We start from the raw sequence: 20,515 nt of genomic DNA on the forward strand, positions 1-20,515 counted from the left end.
AAAGGGTCATATTTAAAGCAAATGTTCAACATCATGGGAAATATGCTTATGTTTCACCTTCCAGAGAGTGAGATGAGAAGACTGACACAAATCTTGTCCTTAAGTATGGAGCTAATGCCAGGAGGAGCTTAGCTTAGCTCAGCTAGCCTGTACAACATATTAGCATGTGATATTTACTGATTTTGCAAAGATCCAGGCTGCCAGTTTACCCCTGCTTCCCGGCTTCATGCTAAGCTAGGCTAAACAGCTTCATGCATCTACTAATGGACAAGAGGCTCATGCTTGTGACAGCACGAGGGCATCCTCCTCGGCTGAGCTGTAGCCAGTATAATACAGTTTTTAGCATCACAAGTCCCATGAAATGACTAGCTTCACCACCAGGAGCTGACCCCCAGTGACACTTTCCAGCTCCTCCTGGGGGACCTCGAGGTGTTCCCAGGCCAGGTGAGATATATAACCTCTCCAGTGTGTTCTGGGTCTGCCCCGCGGCCTCCTACCAGTTGGACGTGCCCGGAACACCTCTGACAGGACGCGCCCAGGAGGATCCTGATCAGATGCCCGAACCACCTCAACTGACCCCTTTGAATGCAAAGTAGCAGTGGCTCTACTCTGAGCTCCGTGACACCAGAGAAAACTCATTTCGGCTGCTTGTATCCACAATCTCATTCTTTCAGTCACTACCCAGAGCTCCTGACCACAGGTGAGGGTTGGGACGTAGATGGACCAGTAAATCAAAAGCTTTGCCTTCCGGCTCAGCTCCCTCAACCTGTCAATCCATTTCACGCTCCATTCTACCCTCACTCATGAACAAGACCCCGAGATACTTGACTTCCTTCGCTTGAGGCAGTAACTCTCCCCTAACCCAGAAGGAACAATCCACCATTTAACGGCAGAAAATCCTCCTCAAAATTGGAGGTGCTGACTCTCATCCCAGCCGCTTCACACTTGGCTGCAAACCGCCCCAGGTCATGCTGGAGGTCACGGTGTGATGAAGCCAACAGGACGGCATCATCTGCATAAATCGGAGACAAAATTCTGAGGTACCCAAACCGGACCCCTTCCTCCCCCCAGCTGCTCCTCGAGATCCATTATATTCCGTCCAGAGTCCTGCACTGGGTCGAAAACAGCTGATTAGAGGGTGTTTTGTTTTTGTTTTTTTTAAAAACTTTTTCCCGGGTTCGGATCTGGGTGGAAAAAATAACATGCGGGTTTAGATAAACACATCAGTCATTAGTTCGGTAAACTACAGATAACTATCTTGGTCATTATTTACTCTCTGAGGATCGCCTCCGCTATTTCGCAACGGTCATTGGTTCAGCTGTTTACACGTGTTTCACCACCTAATAACACAATTTGTGACTGGACGACAGAATCAACATGGCTGCCACCGTCTAACAAGCGCCGCTTCCAAAACAGTAAATAATTATTTAGGTATTTGAGAAATAAGTGGATAAAACGTACAACTATCATTTTATAATGTTTCTGAAGTGTTTCCCTGATGGATTACTTCTCTCCTCGATGGATTCTAAAAACGTGTGACGGCTCGTAACTGCTGAACGTCACTCTGGACAAACAGTAAGTCTGTTATTAGGCTATACATGTAAAGTTCCTTTACATGGATTAAAAGTTTAAAAGCATTAAACGTAACAAACGAGTGCTTTTACACTCGTATGGGAGAAGAACACAGAGGGTTGATGATGGAGCTGAAGTTTTTATTGTGAGAGCTGCTTCATTCAGGTCGTTGTTTACTTACTGGCACCTTAACTGTGGCGATACGCTGTTCAATATTCAGCCAATATGACCCAAAATGATTACTTTAAATCCGGGCTGCGGGTTGTTTCAACGGGTTGGACCGGGTTGCGGTACTAATTGGCCTGATGCGCGGGTTTGTGGTTCAGGTGCAGGTTTGTACGTCCCCAGGTTGGGTCGGGGCAGATCTTGAAAACTGGACCCGTGCAGGACTCTGATTCCGTCATATATTTGACCCTAGGCAGACATCTTTATGGTCGATATCTCCAACACTCTGCAACTCACACCAAACAATCTATACTGATAAACAGCTCTACAGGTAAGAGGGTGAATATGTATTTATATTTGTCTTCTCATCTCACTCTCAAAAGCCAATAAGAGTATTTCTCAGACTGGTGAACTAATCCTTTAACACTGAAGCACTGTGCCGTTTTTGTTAAATGAAAAATCACAGTGGCAACACTCAGATCTGCTTATTAAATACACATCCAAACAGCATCGCTGGAAATTAAAGTGCAATTAAAACAGAAACACACGACTTCTGACCTGCAATCAGAACTAATAACAGTCAAATAAGGCCGATAAATCTCTTTATCCATATCTGCTGCTCAGGCTCCACAACAACCCAACCACACACACACACACACACACACACACACACAATTACAGCCCATAAACTTCTCAGTCCCTTAGCTATATGCAAATGTTGTTTTTAAAAACATAATGCAGGAAAGAACACTTCAAACGAAAACAAACTGAGGCAAACACACACACACACACACACACACACACACACACAGCATGACTTGCAGCTGTGTGGAGGGGCTGTGCTGCCCAGTAGAGTCAGCTCCTTGCAGCCTATTTTTATCCTTAATGCCACAGTAAACCAACACAGGCCTGCTGCTTGATTAAACCCCATAGTCCCTGTGGGCAGAGGCACAAAAAGCCCCCCAACATCTGATAGGGCTGCAAGTGTGTTTATTACTTATACTCTGTCAGTGTGTGTGTGTGTGTGTGTGTGTGTGTCTCAGAGTCTGTGGTGCAGTCATGTGCGTGCATATCTATTTTTCTGATTAGATGTGTGTCAGCTCTTTATATCCGGCTGATTTAACCCCATGCTGTAAAAAAAGAAATGCTTGCCCCACTTGCCCAGCGTTTTTCAAACAAATATATCAGACTCAAATATAATTTCAGGTGGCTGGCAGATGTGAAGAGAAAGACTGAACGTGGCGAGGAAACGAAGAAAGTGACAGTAAGCAAAATGTTAAACATCTACGCATGTTGGAGCCGAGTTACGTCGACAGCTACGGAAAATAAATTTGCTGTTATCTGACATTATGTGAAGGTTAGACTATTGCATTACACACAACAAAATTACATTAGTTTTCCAAAAACTTTCAAGGATTTTGACTAATTCCACGACTTTAACAGGCCTGGAAAATGTGATTGTGAAATTGCATGACTTCTCCAGGTTTTCCATGACTGTGGGAGCGCTGTAAAACGCAGGACTCCAGACTATGGCGTCCTGTTGTCCAGGGAAGCGCTCGCAGAAAGCCGTCTCCACTGAGTTATTCTTGATAATCTGGAGTATCAACATATTTTCTTATATTGAGGATTTCTTTGTTAAGAGAAAATAAACAACAAAAAACATCAGTAAAAGCTGTCGGCCAAATTGTTATTTTCTTTTTTTAATTTGTAATATTTTTAATTTTTCTGTATCAGTTCACCCCTACTAACTTTTAAAAGAAACTAGTCCAGAGCTCCATGGCCACACACACACACACACACACACACACACCTCAGCACATGTAAACACTCAAACACTGAACCTGAATGTGTGTTTTACCACCGGCTTGGCAGGAGAGGTGAGATGAAAAAGGGCAAGGTACAAGCCAAAGGGCTCACATCCAACAGCTCCTCTGATATCACACATCAGTTAAAAATCACAGAGCTCAGCAACCCCTGGACACCTGACCACACACACACACACACACACACACACACACACATATAAACACAAAGACAAATATAGACGGTAAAACAACACCACGACGCTCCTCCAGGCAGGAAATCAGATTGTTTGTCAAAAGGCCGCAGCAGCCAGTCAGACGCTGAAGTTTTCACCATTTTACCAGAAATGACACTTTTAGAAAAGCGTCTGTATGAATGAGGGGTTACCTGCCAAAGTGGCTGGTCGGGGAGACAAAATGCCACCGCACAAACCAAACTCTTTTTATAGGACATTTTGGTTGTGGCTGGTGGTCGCTTGTCACCCTGGGAAACACTGCTGTGTGTTTAGAGCAGCTGGAGGAGCGAGTGTGTTTTCACCGTGCAGATTCCTGAGCTGCAGCAGGACGGCAGGAAACAAACACACTGATCAGAATGTGTCTTTAACACCAGAGTGTTGGGTTAGATTCTTGTGAGTCATCTGCAGATTACATGTTTTGTTTATTATTCATTTAGTCTTTAAATTAAAAGAGTCTCCAGCAGTGTTTCATAGTAAAGGTGCTCTGCTCTGTCTGGAGTTAAGAGAGTCGCCAATGTCAGAAGAAATTACTATGTTTTTGTGAAATATAATACGTTTATGAAGCTTCAGAAAAACATCACACAGCAGAGATCCTGTCCTGTGTTTAATAAAAGAGGTGATTGTTTATATGCCTAAACCTCCACTAACCAATTTTCTGGAGAAACCCTGAACTTGGAAACTCAGAAAATTTTGCAATAATGGCAGTCTGTGATGAGCACAGTTTACAGTTGCTTAAAATAAATATTCAGTTTATCTTGATATAAAACAGAGAAACATTTCTATCAGAAGCTGGAAACTGAAAAATTGTGGCACTTTGGCTTCAAAAATGATGCAAATTTAACAGCTTAATTTTAAGGTCCAGTGTGTAAGATTTACAGGGAGTCTGCCATGCTGTTTCTACAGTAGCCCAGAATGGACAAACCAGACACTGGCTCTAGATAGGGCCATTCATATTTTCGTCTTTACATCGGCCATCATAGCTCTCCTACATGCTCGTCACACAGGAGACTTTTCAGTTGGTTGCAATCTGCAACCTCGCCACTAGATGGCACAAAATCCTACACACTGGACCTTTAAGTCAAAACTAATTCTCAGTCTTTGTTTACTGATTATTTGATGTGATATTTCCTGATATAATTCATCGTAACCAGCAGAAGTGGACAAATACAAATCTATGCTGAAGCTCATGAACGTGGAGAGAATGTCTAACATATGAAGGAAAAGTAAGAGCTTCTTTTCTACCAAACAGGTCAGTACGAAGTTACTATTCGGCACACGGCACACAAGCTTACTAAGTCGCTGCTTGACACAATACAGTAAGTAAAGGTCGGCAGGAAAAGATGGAAGGTGGAGTCGTTGTGGTGGCAACAGTGAAGTCATGTGACCGTGCTGTAGCTTGTTTCTAGTCTAACGTCAGCTTTTTAACTCTGCCGATTGCATTTAGGCTTCAAAAATCATAAAAGTTGTGTTCACTTGTAAAGATGATCTTGCTAAAAAAGTATCATGAACTTCTGTTTGCCACACAGCTTTTTTTCCTGAGTTTCTGCAATTATAAAATCGAATGGAAAAATCCCAAAGGCTTTTTGACGAGGGAACCCTGTGTCGCCAACTTCTGCATCGGCCTACAGAGAAACATCCCTGGAGCTCTCAAAATATACAAGAGGACTAAATATGGCAACCATATTACTAGTTTATGCAACTAAAGCCGACGCCTGTTTGCCAGCCGGGCAACCACTTTTAAAAGTTTGTGTTGAGCCTGAAAAGAGACGAAAAGGTGCAAACAGAGGGATGTGAAGGCCAAGAGGAAAGAGAGGAAAACTCAATGTAGGAATCAAAGAGAGGATTCAGACTTAATCAGGAACTGTGTGTCTAGTAAGAGGAAGAGAGGAAGAGACAGTGTCTGGGTCCCTCACAGCTATCAGCCATGATACGTCTGGAACAACAACTCCACAGACCCTGCGCCTGCACAACGGCTCTCATGTGGACTGACAGGATTATGTACCAGCCTTTCAGATTTCAGCCATTTCACTACTTTCATATAAAGTGACTCACAAAGGAAGAGGAAGGAAGAAACTCAGGTTAGTGTCTGAGGGAAGTTTCTAGCTCTTAAGGAATGAAATCAGTCTTACAGACAGATCATTAGGCCGCCTGTTAAACACAGTCAGTGAGTTACAAGTCAGGGAAAAGAGCAGCGGCGTGTCGTGGGCTGAAGATAATGACTGAAATCTTTGAACTGAGTGTCTCCAGAGCCGCCTGCCCACTTAGACAAATTAAGAGTGGGCACTCACATGACATATCACTGTGGAGGAACATTTTTAATTCTAAATCACACACACAAAAATGTTTGCAGGAATCCACCTCACCGTTCCTCACCGTGGCTCAGTTTCCTGTAAATCTGTAAACCATGTATGGCTTTTAAGTGAAGCCATGGAAGTCAGTAACCACACGGTGCTACAGGTGAGTGCAGCTCAGTAAAGAGGCAAACACTGGCGGTTGACCATTCGTGAACTCCCGATGCGTGTGTGCACTTAAAAAGGTTAATGCTCAACCAGCTTTCTCTCTGGCTTTGTGTCATGAAAAAAGAAACTGCACAGTGACTTCTACACACCACTGCATGCTCGTTAGATCACAACTTCCCCTCCAGCTGCTCAGAAAATGTCACACACACACTGGGAATATTCATCCAATACTATTGATTGGCCTGAGGATGCATATAAAGGGCACTGAGCAGGGAGGGAGAGGCTTTCTAACAACATGTACAATCTATGAAGAAAAAGATTAAAAGGTCAAAACGTCCCAGTTTTCCATTAAAGAGCAGCCGTTACATTTTAGCTAATTAACAGATGTGTTAATTTAAAATACCTGCTAATGAGCGCCGCAGCAGAACATGCTTCAGTTGCTACATTACAGACAAGAGAATAATAGTCAGAGTCACGGTGTTGCTTCCTGAAATACTGAATGATCATGTAAGATAAAGAAGGACACGGAACAGCAGAGCAGAAAGGGAGAAGGGATTCTTTACTCTCAGATAGGTGCTTATTAGAGTCCGGAGAGAGGAAGCAGGGGAGATAAAGAGTGCGGACAAGGGAACATTATTTCAGCCTCAGGTGGTGTCACTCTATCATAGAGACTTTCCTGTGCCAAATCTATCCACGCTGCAGTGTTATGCGTCTCTAATACCAGTTTTTAACCTGCCGCACCAAAGCTGGACCACACAGGTCAGTGTATTACCTACAGTAGATGTCAGATGGCTAAGCAATGTACAGGTGTGGACGGAGCTGCTGCAAAATATATTTTAGCCACTTGAAAAATCAGTTTCAGTATACACAGTATTTAGACTTTTTCCATCGCTTCACCTTTCTGTCAGACAACGATTTCTAACGGGGAAGATATTTAACAGCTCCAGTTCCCTGTGTTTGCTCTCGTCAAAGCCACCAGACTCCACTGAGAAAAAGAGTCAATTTTAGCTCGCTGAGCTCCGTAGCTGCTGGTCTACTGCTGCTTCAGTAGGGTGGTTAGGTTATGTTATTGTGCGACTTTGGTGAATCCAAACAAACCCTTTTAAACACCAAACACACACAATAATTCAAACTAAATGAATTGAAATAAGACAAAAAAATGAATGAGAGATATTTGAGCATTTGCACAGCCAGGGTAAAGAGAATGAAATTAACCTGGAAATGAAACAGTCTAACGTCACTTTAAAAAGTGACGACCTGCAACAGAAGTCTCATATAAAGGAGTCAAAGAGGGGTTAAGTGCTTTCAGTACAGAAGGTCATATTTAGTGGAAGAAAGGAGTGTGTTAAACACAAACGCTGTATGAATGTGTTCTTTGCCACCACACTACAGTCGTCATCATCCAGAAACTCATTCATTCTGTAACACACAGCCCAAAACATCTCAGGACTCATTCTCTGGCAACTTCCTGGATCGGCCACAACTTCAGCACTTTGTAAAAACATCTCTTCACTCTGCAGGTCGAGGCCCAAACTGGTCCTCACAAAGACAGAAATACTGGAACACACACACACACACGCAGAAGGCAACCCTTCAACATCAGCTCCAAGCACCCCTCATCCCTTTCTAATGCCTCCTCCCTTCCCAAAAAAACCTCTAATGTACATACCAGGGCTTCCCATAAAGAGACCACGCTGTAATGACGCGGTGCCTCCTGGCACTGTTAAAAACAACATCTCACAGAGCCGAATTAAAACAGGCTGGGAAGGGCAGGAGGAAACCAACCCCAGCGATGAGAGCCTGCGGTGTAAACGGAGCGGTGAAAAGGCGTTGGCTTTGACCATAAACTGGTTTTAACGTCTTCTCCAGCATTCAAGCTCAGTGGAAAACAATGGAAACAATTTTATTAAATCTGGGTTTGTGGAATCATGTGTGTGTGTGTGTGTGTGTGTGTGTGTGTGTGTGAGAGAAATGTTAACTTTGCTCGTTGATTCATCTGTTGATTATTCTTCAAGTAGGCAATTAATCTTTACCCATTACAAACAAACATCCAAGAGACAGTTGAGGGAGATCGTCGTCTGAATTGTCCTGTTTAAATAGATCTAAAATATGAACAATAACAGCTCGAGCGTTCCGTGTTTCAGCAGCAGAAAGCTGAGGCTTATGTCTTTCCTGTCATCACGTCATGACCTTAAGTTACCTTACCTAACATCAGTGTTAATTTTGACAGCTGTTTCAGATTTAGTCTCGGTCTTAAGACGAAAATACTGATTAGTTTTAATCACATTTAAGTCATTTTATCCTTCATAGTTTTAGTCGACGAAAATTCAAAATGTTTTAGTCCTGATGTTTTCTATTTGTTTTTTAATCTCTAATCCAGTGAGGCTAATTCATGTCTCATAGATTAGAATCAAGGTGACAGGTTGTATAAAACAATGTGTGTGTCATGTCTCCAGCAGTGTGTGACAGGTTTAAGGGCTGATTTACGAGCACACACTTACTGATCATCATCTGAAAAGCTCAACATCTCTCTATTTATGCTCTCAACAAATAACTAATGTGAGCCAACTAGGATTTGTCCCCAGGTTCATTGCAAACTCTGACTTATCCATGTGACTGTTAAGAAGCAGAAACATAACTTGTTTCTTCATGTGCAACATGTTAGTCTGGAGGTTTAAACTGGTGTCCTCTCACAGAGTTGGTGATTCAAACTAAACTTTCATCTCTGTCAGAGAAAACTGATCTGAGTTCAGACTGTTTACTTACAGCACAGCTACACTCACAGATAACTGAGCCTCCTACCTGCCTGTCAAACACCATCAACCCACAAACCTTCTCCAGTCCGGACTGAGTGGAGTCCTGCGGGGTGAAGCTGTGAAGGCTGCGAGCGGAGCTAGCTGCTAACAGCCACCGCTGCAACTAGACTCACAAGTCAGTCTTTAGACGCTTTGCTTAACTAAAGACTGATGTCTTTCTCCCTGATTTTGTGTTTAGATGGGCGGATACAATTTCAGAGTTTAAAAAAACTCCCTACGTTGCAGAACTAGTAGTAAATCTGCAGGGCGGTCCTTCAGTGGCTCGCTGAACTCTTATGCTTGTAAACATAGTCCGACTAGAAACACGTGTAGCGGTACAAAATGGCTCAGCCGTGCTCGCAGAAAACTCCGTCAAAGTTAGTGGATGTTTGTCGTGTTTGCGGCGACACATTCTCGCCAACTAAAAGAAACAAACATAATCTTTTACAAGGCCATGACTCATCCGTCCGGCCGGACTATAGAGGCAATCGCTTGTTGTTTACAAATACTTCCGGGTAGAAAACCAGCAGAGCTTTTAGCTATATATATCCCACGTATCACATTTTTCACATCACTGTATCACCGTTCAGACTAATCCGATGTTTGTAAAGTCTATAAACACAATGATTGAACAAACATTACTATTTCTGTGTGCACGTTTAGCTGGGCTAACCGTTAGCTGTTAGCCCTGTTAACCGTTAGCGGTGTCTGTAATAACTCATTAAATGGTCCGTGAAAAAAATATCTTGTCCAGCAGATATCTTAGTTACAACATGATTGAGCTAGCAAAGCAGTTTTGTGTTGCTATGTGTGGTATTTATTCAGTTTTGGGAAATCACGATGTCTAGAAAGCATCAGCTGACAGGGACAGCTAACACTAGCAGCAAAGCTAACATCACGTCATCTGTTAAAAGCCTCCCGTTGTCGGATACGACATGAAACTACTCCAGTTAGCTCAATCATGTTGTAACTAAGACATCTGCTGGAAAAAATATTTTCTTCACGGATGAGCACACGTTTGATAAAACGGAGTTAAATCTCTCGGCATCCATTTTCAAGCTCTCTGTGTGTTTGTTTCCTTGCGGACGAGAAAGGGGGAGCGCACATTTCCAAGAAGGCGTGTCCTTTTCAAAAATGCAAGAGGCGTTGCTTTGTTGTCGGCCATTTTCGCCGGTGTGTTAAACACACTTTAGAAAGGAGTGTCCCCAGACTATCAGAAGGCGGAGATCTCTGATTGTCTGGTGGCGAGACTACCGCTGCAACTAACAAACTCCACAAATCCATTCAGCAGCTCCACCATCCACAGTCAGACAAACACGGCTGATTATTTACTGCTGAATTACAGCTCACAACTCGCACCAACCCAAACATCCTGGTGCAGACTATTTACTGGAGTTCATCTTAATTTTTATTATCAAGATATATTTTTAGCTCATCATCGTCTCGTTTTTATCATGGAGAAAAGGTTGGTGACAAAAAAATTTGTAATAGTTTTCGTCAACAAAATTAACGCTGACTAACGTGGTGCAAACGTAGTATCGCGTCATAATTATTTCTTCACTTGAGTTTTTTGATCCAGCACCCAATTGAAATTTTCTTTGGGATGTGCGTATCGCCACCTCTTTTTTTATGTTTCTACATTTAAAAATCTTTTGAATCAAAATGTTTTATTTATTTATTTTCTAACTCAGATAAAAAAACATCCCATTTTTGCATTATTTCTTTACGAAGCAACTTTCAATACTTTTATCAATTATGGTTTATTGACTTATGTAACCTCTAGGCTCAGGTTGTACAGATCTTTGGGATATGAAACATTTAATGATGCTCCAAAAAATGACATCACAATAAGCAATACTACCCTCGAGGCACTGGAGGACCATTTCTACTGTCGAGTTCAAACGGTTAAATGTTAACAAAAAGGCAGAAATGGCCTTTAAATTTTCCCAAAGCCCAAAGTGACGTCTGTTAATCACTAATTCTTTCCAACTTAAAGTCAGAAATCCAAAGATATTCAATTTACAGCTGAGAAAACCAGCTAATCCTCACAGGATGAAAACATTTTGTATTTTTTATCATCTCAGTGCCAAACTGGTGCTTTTCATTCTTTAATTCCTGGTGATTTACGGTATATATTTACAGCATATTTTCACAGACGTCTCCTTATCGCTGCTTCACTCACTAATGCCAACGGCTCCATTAAAAATGACAGCTTTTATTCCAGCAGAATTATCAAAACACGGATGATTTATCCTCAGTAACGTAAGCAAAAGCTTCTGAGGTGACTTCTGATTCTTAACAGCGATCCTTAATGTGCCCATCTTTCTGCCAACAAGCATCTTAAGGTGTGTTTATACATTTTTCTGTCAGTGTTTATCTCATTTTGGGATCAAACTGTTGAAATTTTTTAAAGTGCAGCTTCAGCTGAGAGGATATAACGCGTCTCATTTCCCAGTTTGACCAGAAGTGTTTATGGGCAGACGTCGTCAGCTCATAATGGTGTATTACCATCATCATCTCTGCAGGACGGAGCTGTACTCGCTGCACTGCCAGGACCTGGGCGTTCAAACCAGCTCTGGCATGCGGTTGAGTCCTGCCACGCCGCCGGATGGCGAGGCGAGAAGCAGCTCTGGTGTGAAACCAGAGGGTCACTGGCACACCGGCAGGGCCGAAGCAGCAGGTACGGCCTCTAATCTATGTCTGTCGCACAGACAAGAGCTGGCACTCTGTGAAACAGTTATTCTGAGCCCCTGTTGCCATTAAGGCCCCGGAGTCTGCAGGATTTCATTCCAACAAATCACCACAGTGGCTGACTCCGCTGATTAGCGAGTCTTCATCCAGGGAGGACAAACTAATTAGTGGAATGAGCTGGGTGGAATAAAAGCCTGCGTACAGCACAGTCAGGCCTCGATGGCACCACGATGAGAATCAGTGCCTCACAGCAAAATGCAAAAATATGTTATATATGACCTAAAATATGGAGCTTTAGAGGAACGTCTTTGAATTATCAATAATCAGGACACAGCCTCGGATCTAACTGTGGCTGTGTTTCAAATATAGAATCACTGATCAACAGAATATCAATCACCTTCCTGACTGATTAACCGTTTTTAAAGTCATGAATCAATCCATTATTTATTGATTCAAGCTTCTCAAATATTACAGGTGAGAATCGCCAGAGGATCCACGATACGATGTTATCACGATATGTTGTGATTAATTCCCTGTTGTTCCAACTGCAAATTATTTCCCAAAATGAAAACTTTGTCAACATCAGTTTTCATTCATCAGATAAAGTTTTCAGTGTGTTCATCAACTTTAATCATTTTCATTGCAGCAAAATGTGACACAGAGCAGACAGACTGACCAGCACCGTCATAACACCTGTCAGAAATGCTGCATGCACCTGACAGACTGAACTGAGGGCCGATTTAACGCCCTCTGAGGCCGCTTTCAGCCCTAGAGTGGTCTCCTTTGGTCTGAATCAGGGACTCATGTTGTTTCAGAGCTGTATAATTGCCTAGAGTTGGTTTGTGTTCTCACGGCAGCATTTACAAGAGGACCAGATCAAATGCCTGCTCTTGATTGGCACTTTCTAAAGTCACAATGGAGGGACATCGATACCATATCACCACACAAAATACCGTGATACTCTCCTGTATCGATTCCCATTTTTCTTTACATCAGACTGAGGATTTTTGAGGTTTGGACTTTTGGTCAGACCTAACGAGACATCAGAGACTGATGTCCCCTCTTATATGCACCTTTTAATTTGTGATTGAGTGTGTGAAGAGCGTCTCTCTGCAGCAGCATGTGTGTGAAAGCACGGCTTGATTTCCCAAACTCATCATAGCACCAAGGTCAACTTTACCGCGTTAACTTCCAGAGGAACGAAGGCTGCGAACGTGTTGGATGAATGGTTAAAGAAAAGCATTAAAGTACCAAATTTAAACGTCTGATTCTCACTTATGCCGCACACGCCAACAGTGCCTGTTTCTACAGAGAAAAGAGTAAAAGCACTTTATTCATTTGCATCTCTTTCACTTCATTTGTTCTGGATACTAAAACAAAACCCAGGTCTGTATCGTCCAGCAGGTGTGTGACCCGCTGTCCCCCATCACAAATGTCAGGCACAAAGCGCCTCAGGATGAAAAGCAGCAACATGTAAGAGTCCATTTCCTGCACACAGTAACCTTGTTTTCTGTCGATTTGACCAGAATCACTGTCAGGGGCGAGAACAGAGCAGCCAGTGTCTCTCAGGAACGCGACGTCTAGACAAAGCAGTAGTTGTGTTGAAGCAGAACTCACGACCCCCTCGACAGCACTTTCTTCACCCTCATCATTCACCACCTCCAGCCCCCCCACCCTCCTCCCAGGGCCGAGCACTCTGCTTCACCCTGAACACAAGAGCATGGAGATCACGCCGTGCCGGGGGGAGGGGGAGGGCGGCAGGGTGTTTGTTATGGCCGTTGCCTTGGAGAGGGGAAGGCGAATATGGAGTGCTGTAGTAGCTGCTGAATGCTTGTAAATTTAATTGCTTTCGCTACAATGCATTACTCTGAAGCCAACAGGGAGGGCGAGTCGTGCTGGAGGGAGGTGTAATCGATTAATGGCTGAAACGGAAAAGGAGGTAGAGCCCCTTATTCCCACACTGACTCAACTAAAATCCTCCAGCACTCAGGAACATCACGATCTGATGCTTCAAACAACGTGAAGATGCTACAAACTTCAACATTCATTTTTTTGGTCGTTTCACTCTGACTGAGAGTTGCAGATTCATTAATTCACATAACCAGATGTCTATCAGGTGACACAGTCATTTGGTATCTGTGGGCGCTCTATCAAAGTCTGGTACTAAAACAAATAACTATCTATGGGGGGTAGTGTACCAAATGGAGAACAGAGGGTGGGATGTGAGGGCTGCTTTAACATGTCTATGGATTATAACCAAAGAGCTGCACCACAGTTTGGGTCCCTTTATACAGATAAGATAATCTCAACCTTTTTTCATGTAAATTTTAGCATCATCACAAATACATTTTAGGCGTGATACACCAGATTTGGGATTTGGTGTCCCTATAACAAATGCTGGGATTGAAGCAAATACATTTTGGATGACAAATTGTGGAGCATCAATTAGTTGATTGTGGCGTTTGGGGCTGCTTTACCCAGCATCAAATGCAGGGGGTTATGAATGACAAATATTGGGAGTCAAATACCAAACTTGGTTAATTTGATGTTGGTATAACTCATTTGGGAAGTGGATCATATCGCCGCATTTATGCTCAATGGACGGAGCCTTCTGTTTGTACTCTGTTCATTTTGTCTGTATCTTTGCATGTTTTCCGAAATCTTATGGATATGGAGAAACAGAGCAGTACTACCGGAGATCGTGGAGGCAGTGTAGTGTAGTTCAAGCAAGATAAGACTGTAGGAGGCGACGAAGAAATTTAAATAATGGCAGAATGGAACAAATTAGTGATATATAATAATATTAAGTAGGGGTGGGCAAACGATCAAAATTCATTATTCAATCATCAAAAAAATGAACGATCAATTGTCGATTAATTGATAAGCGAGTATTTCAAAAGAGAAAACAAAAGAGTGCAGTGCAGACTGTCGCCGCAAGAGAGCGCAGCTGCCCCCGTTTTGAGTTTCAACCCCCCAGGCCAAAGAGGAAGAATGGCGCGCATGCGCAGTTCACCCCCGGGCGTTTACAACCGTTGCCAGCCAGAGTTACAGACTTCAGTTTTCAGCAAAACCTCCATCCTTCAATGGTGTAGTGTTTTCAGAGGCCTCAAGAGAAGCCGCCGAGGCTTTGGAGAGCGATGAGAGCCTCCGTCTGTTAATGATTTTTTGCCTGGCATAGGTCCGGCAGGGGTCTCGTAGGCCCGTCGAGCCACCGTGCTCACTGGGCGGAAGGGTCTCATTGGCACGGCAACTCGCCGGGCGGGGGGTCTCGTTGGCACGGCAACTCGCCAGACCTATGCCCGGCATTGTAGGGGAAACACTGCGACTATCGATCAAAATTATTTGCGATCGATCAAAAGCCTTAACAATCAATCATCGATAATCGAAAACTGATGCCCATCCCTAATATTAAGTGAAAAAAAGTTAAAGGAATTAAGGAGTTCTCCGTCCACATGTTAGGATGTCCATAAAGGCTGCACAAATAGCCAACGTGGGGACATCAATGTTAACCGTTAACTCAAGAATATTTCTGACAGGTTCCACTTATCAGTCTACAGGTTAATTTTGCTCTGCTTCAACTTAGTGTTACTTGTTGTGCACCACCTGGCTCGGATGGAAGCTGGCTAGCAGCGTCATTCATTCAGCAATTACTGCTGGTAACGCCACCCTGACCCGACGGCACTGCTGTAGAAACATTGTGAAACGTTCTCCCATCTAGGCGCCGTGGTGTGTGAGCTGCCAGAAACCCTTTTTAGGACTGTAAACTATCACTGTTAGCTCTGTTAGCGCCATTAGCTGCGTCGGCACAGCTAGCGGCGCTAACATTGTTAAGAATGCAAAAGGTGTTTTGCAGCTAAAAATGAAGTCACTAAGGGCTCATTTATGCTCCCTTTACGTACGAAAATGTATACGTCCGTTTCAAACGATGTTACCGTCACTGCCCACATACTTCCATGTGTCCTTTACGTTGGCATGGATGTTAACCAATATATCCACCAGGAGGCAGCCCAGCGTCAAAAGTTTATGACAACAACAAACTCAAAAACAAACATGGCGACTGTGGAGGAGATATTGATAATGTACCTCTTGCATAAAAGACAAAAACAGAGGCAGCGTTGTAGGAGGCGGTGGTCGGTGAGGCTGTTAAATACATCGTGACTGGAGGACGAAGAATTCTTTTCTCTAGTACTGCCGATGAGAGAAACTGAATTGTTATTTCTTCTTCATGTCTCACTAGAGCTACGTATCAGGTAGTGACAGCAACACTGCCCCCACGGTTCCCGGTGGTACTGCTCCGTTTGGCCCGTATCCGTAAGCTTTATGGAAACGTGCAGAAATACGGACGAAATGAACGCAGAGCACGGACAGAAGGCTCCGTCCGTATCCGTATTTAAAGTTGAGCATAAATGAGCCCTTACTCACCAAGGCTACCTGGAGGGTGGCAATCATGTTTCTGCAGCAATGGCGTCCTGCTGCCATGGGCTGGGCGGCGTAACCAGCAAATGAGAAGTTAATAGAGTAACGGACTAAAAGGAAAGCACCTCTTGTATTTCACATTAACTATCATTTTCACTTACAAATTCAAAAGTGGGTGTCAGGCGATCCAAAATTTAGCCGAAACCGACATAAAGGATGGTTCAACATCTGCATTTGCCGTTAAACAAGACTTTGGTTCTGCCGTCCCCACAGCGACGCCATTAGCACGGCTAAAATACTCCCTGGTTCGGTCTCTCTAACATCCTGTGATCACTTGGCTCCGGCCCACAAACCCACACCGCTGACATCTCGGCCTCCATTTTGAAATGACTCAGAGGCGTTCTTTGACATTTAGATGAGAGCGTCTCTTCCACTCGCAGCCGCTCACACACCTCCTCCCATCATTTCACACAAGTTGAGACTCAGTCGCCATCTTCCTGTCACACGAGCTCCACGTATCTGCTTCTTGGCAAACCCCTCCGTGACACACATACAGTACATTCAGCCGAGGTGTTAGACCGCACCGAGAGCGAGTGGGTGGTTCAGATCTTTTTGCTCAAGGGCACTCCAGCAGTGAAGAGCCTCAACGTTTTAACCTGTTCAGTAACAGCTGCAGGCTGAGAGACCCTGAAGTGCACCTTCACCAGGACCCTCTTCCTCTTCCCGTCTATTTTAAGGCTCCGCCAACAGAAACATTTATAAATCATTAACAGAGGAATATTTCCGAGCACAAAGACGGTGAATCTGAAGACTAAGATTCAAGGTTTCCAAAATGAAAGGCCATTACTGAAGGCATAAAAAGCTGCTTTATTTTCTAGCTAATTGCTTTTTTTTTCATCAGAAAATCATTTCCAGATTATTGTGGTATCCTGGTATGAATAAATGTGAGTGACACTGAACGTCTCAAAATTAAGACCACATTTCACATAAACCCTGCTGAGTCCTGTCAGAGGATGTTTCACCCTCATTTGCTTTCACTGCAGAAATATAAGCATGTAATATTTTTATTAACTTTCTGGTCTCAAAACTACAGCTTCTTTAGCTGAACTTTACTTTGAAAGAAAGACCTTCTCTTCCTGTTTGGGGCCGTAAAGCAATCCTGAGATTCCCTTCAAATCAAAATTGGCGATTTATGGCAATTACATCCAGACCATTACGGAATTTTTTAAGGCCGATACCAAAAATATATTTGGGGTTTAAAAAAGGGTTGATAACCATACATTGGATGATTTTTCGCTCCATTCCATTTTTTAAATCATAAATACACATTTTAGGAGAGAATTCCTTTAATTTAATCATTAAATATTTGTAATAAAGACACTTATATATCACGCAATAATCTAATACATCAGGATTAAAGAATAAATGTACAGTCTGGCAAAAATGTATTTAACATGCCTCTCTCTTTTTGCACCACTCCCTCCCCCCTCATTAATAAAGAACAGTCCCTTAGTATCGACTACTAAATTCCTGGTCACATGCCTCGTTAGAATTAACCCTTCAAATTCAATGGTACGACTATTTCCATATGAAAAGGTGCAGAGAAATTGATCCGTGTCTTTATTTCAAGACGCCTTGACTACTGTAACGCACTTTAACTGGCCTCCCAAAAACACCACTGAGAGACTTCAGCTTATTGAAACTCTGCAGCTCGACTATGAACCAGGACCAAGAGGAGTGAGCACATCAGGCCAGTCTGAGCCGCTCTGCACTGACTTCCTGTTACATGTACAATTGATTTTAAGCTCCTCCTCCTTGTATACAAAGCCCTACATGGGCTGGGACCGAGCTGCATCACTAACTCCCTTGTTAACTATTTGCCTCCAAGAACACTGTGATCATCTGCTGCTGGTTTATTGGAAGATGATCGGGGATGCAGCCGTCATCAGTGATGCCCCAAAGCTATGGAACACACGACCTGTAGATATCAGAGAAGCTGCTCAATAAATAATGTTAAAAGAAAGTTAAAGTCGCATCTCTTCACTTTAGACTTTATCTCGCTCTGACTTTCCTCATATGAGTCTGAAACTCTTTCATCTTCACGCTTCACGCTGCTGCAACTCTTGGTGGATTTTTTGATTTATGGTTTTATAATTCTATGATTTTTAGCCTGTTTTATGTCCATTATGTCTATTTTCATGTGAAGCACTCGTTTAGTTTAAAGTTTATTATTCAAATTCTTCGTGATGAGGTGTTCATAAAAACGTGTATTAGGAAGGTGTGATGCTGAGCTGTCCAACAGCTAAAACTAATCATGAAAAGATTTCATTGGACACAGTCGTTCTGCTTTTTAGTGGCATTAGTGACGCCGCCACACACAAGGTGTCATCTCAGGTGATAATGTGTGATCATGTTTTAAATTGCATCTTTTCTCATAGTTTTATTATCTGTTCTTTCTCTGAGCTTCTCGTCCTCCTGCTGCAGCTGGAAAACTCCCACACTCCTCTCCGCTGCCTCCGGCTACGGCAGCAGGAGAGAAGCAGGTTAACAGGCCGAACACATAAACCCACAAATATTGTTTCAGGTAGAGCGATAAAGAGGAGGACGAGAAAACGGTGGCTGAAAAGAGGAAAAAATTAAACAACAGGGTCTCTCGTATTTTTAGTGCTCGCCTGCGTCTCTCTATGGTAACCTGAAGTCGGCCACTCACAGCTGCTGCTCTCATTCTGCTCCAGCTGAACACCCACACTATTACATGGTGTGTGTGTGTGTGTGTGTGTGTGTGTGTGTGTGTGTGCATGAGTGTGTTTGAGAGTGTAAATGGATGTGAGAGAGTGACAGAGAGAGATGTGTATTTACAGAATGTGTGTCTGAGTCTGAATGTATTCCTGCACCACATATTAAACATATTAAACAGAATATAACACAGCGTGCGTCGTGTCACTGGTCAGCTGCACGGCAGCCTGTCGCTGGTGTGATGTCGACAGCAGAGACATGTATACAGTAGCTAAACAAAATGGCAGTTAACTGAAATAGCATCTGCAGGGGTGAAGCAACGTGAGGATATACTACACTCAGTGGCCACTTTATTAGGTACACCTGCAAAATCTAGCACAATCCAACACAGTTCAACCATAAATTCTGCCTTAGGTAAATAATAACGTTCAGTCAGAAAAGAAATCACAGCAAATATATTTGTTCCTCTGCTGCGATCAATGAGTAGGACTAAATGATGTTCACTGGATCAACTTAAAGGGCCAGTGTGTAATATTTGGCATGGTTTATTGTCAAATCTGAATCTGAATCTGTATGTTTATACAAGTGTATAATCGCTATAAAATAAAATTTGTTTGGTTTTCGTAGCCTTATAATTATGCTTATATGTATATATATACATATATACTGTATATATGTATATATGTATATATATATATATATATATATATATATATATATACATACATATATATATACACACACACACACACACACATATATATATATATAGATATATATATATAGCAAGGGCCTTGCTTTAGAGAGGTCGCCATCTTACGCCGCCATGTATGTATGGCAGCCCGAGCGGACAATCCAGCCAGCCAGAGAACACGTTTGGAAAGGATGACGCAAACCAGCGTTTATTACTGAACAGTACAGGTTACTGTTGGCCGTAACCACGCCAAAACAACCAACAAACAAGAACTTAGCTGTAACTCCAACTGTGCACTCCTGCTCTCTCCTCCAGCTCGCTCATACACCAGCACGCGCACTCACACTGCCCTCGTCCCCGTCACACTCGCACCCCGCCCCCCTACCTATACTCATTCAATCCCAAACATGCCATTAACTCACAGAACACTGACATTATAACAGAACATTTACTGCAGGGTCGCTACAATATCGTAACATGGTTTAGATTCCTAAATAAATATTCACCTCGTCGCTAGATAGGCCTACTCCTGAAAAACTTGTGTCTGCGCAAGGCTTTTTGTCCTACGAGGCCGCCGTCATTTACCCGACGGGAGGGGTGAGCGAGTGAGCCCTGCAATCTAGAATTTGACCGCTGATGTCACCGTTACTCACCATTTTTACACACTGGCCCTTTAAATCAGACATTCCTGCCTGGTTCAGTGAGAAACACTCTCGTCATAGTTTTTAACCATTTATTGCAACAAATGGAAAAACAGTGATACCTGCCACTGACGGCTCCACCTTTAACATGCTCCCAGGATCAGACAGGCAGCATGCTAACCCAGAACAGGACGCACAATGCAGAATCCCCCCGGAGTATACAGGAGTGGGCCCAAGGCAAGACGTAAAATACTTCCTCAACCTTTGAGCCATGTTAGGACTCTGAATGAGGAAGGTGGAGGCTGCAG

The 20,515-nt window shown here is 43.1% G+C and overlaps 1 protein-coding gene across 1 annotated transcript in view; it reads right to left on the reverse strand.

Annotated features, from left to right (window-relative positions):
* The window catches only part of cttnbp2 (cortactin binding protein 2), a 166,440-nt gene that overhangs the window by 116,017 nt on the left and 29,908 nt on the right, over nucleotides 1-20,515 (reverse strand). The window lies entirely within an intron of this gene.

Source organism: Epinephelus fuscoguttatus, linkage group LG4, assembly GCF_011397635.1.
Source record: "Epinephelus fuscoguttatus linkage group LG4, E.fuscoguttatus.final_Chr_v1".
Lineage (NCBI taxonomy): Eukaryota > Metazoa > Chordata > Actinopteri > Perciformes > Serranidae > Epinephelus > Epinephelus fuscoguttatus.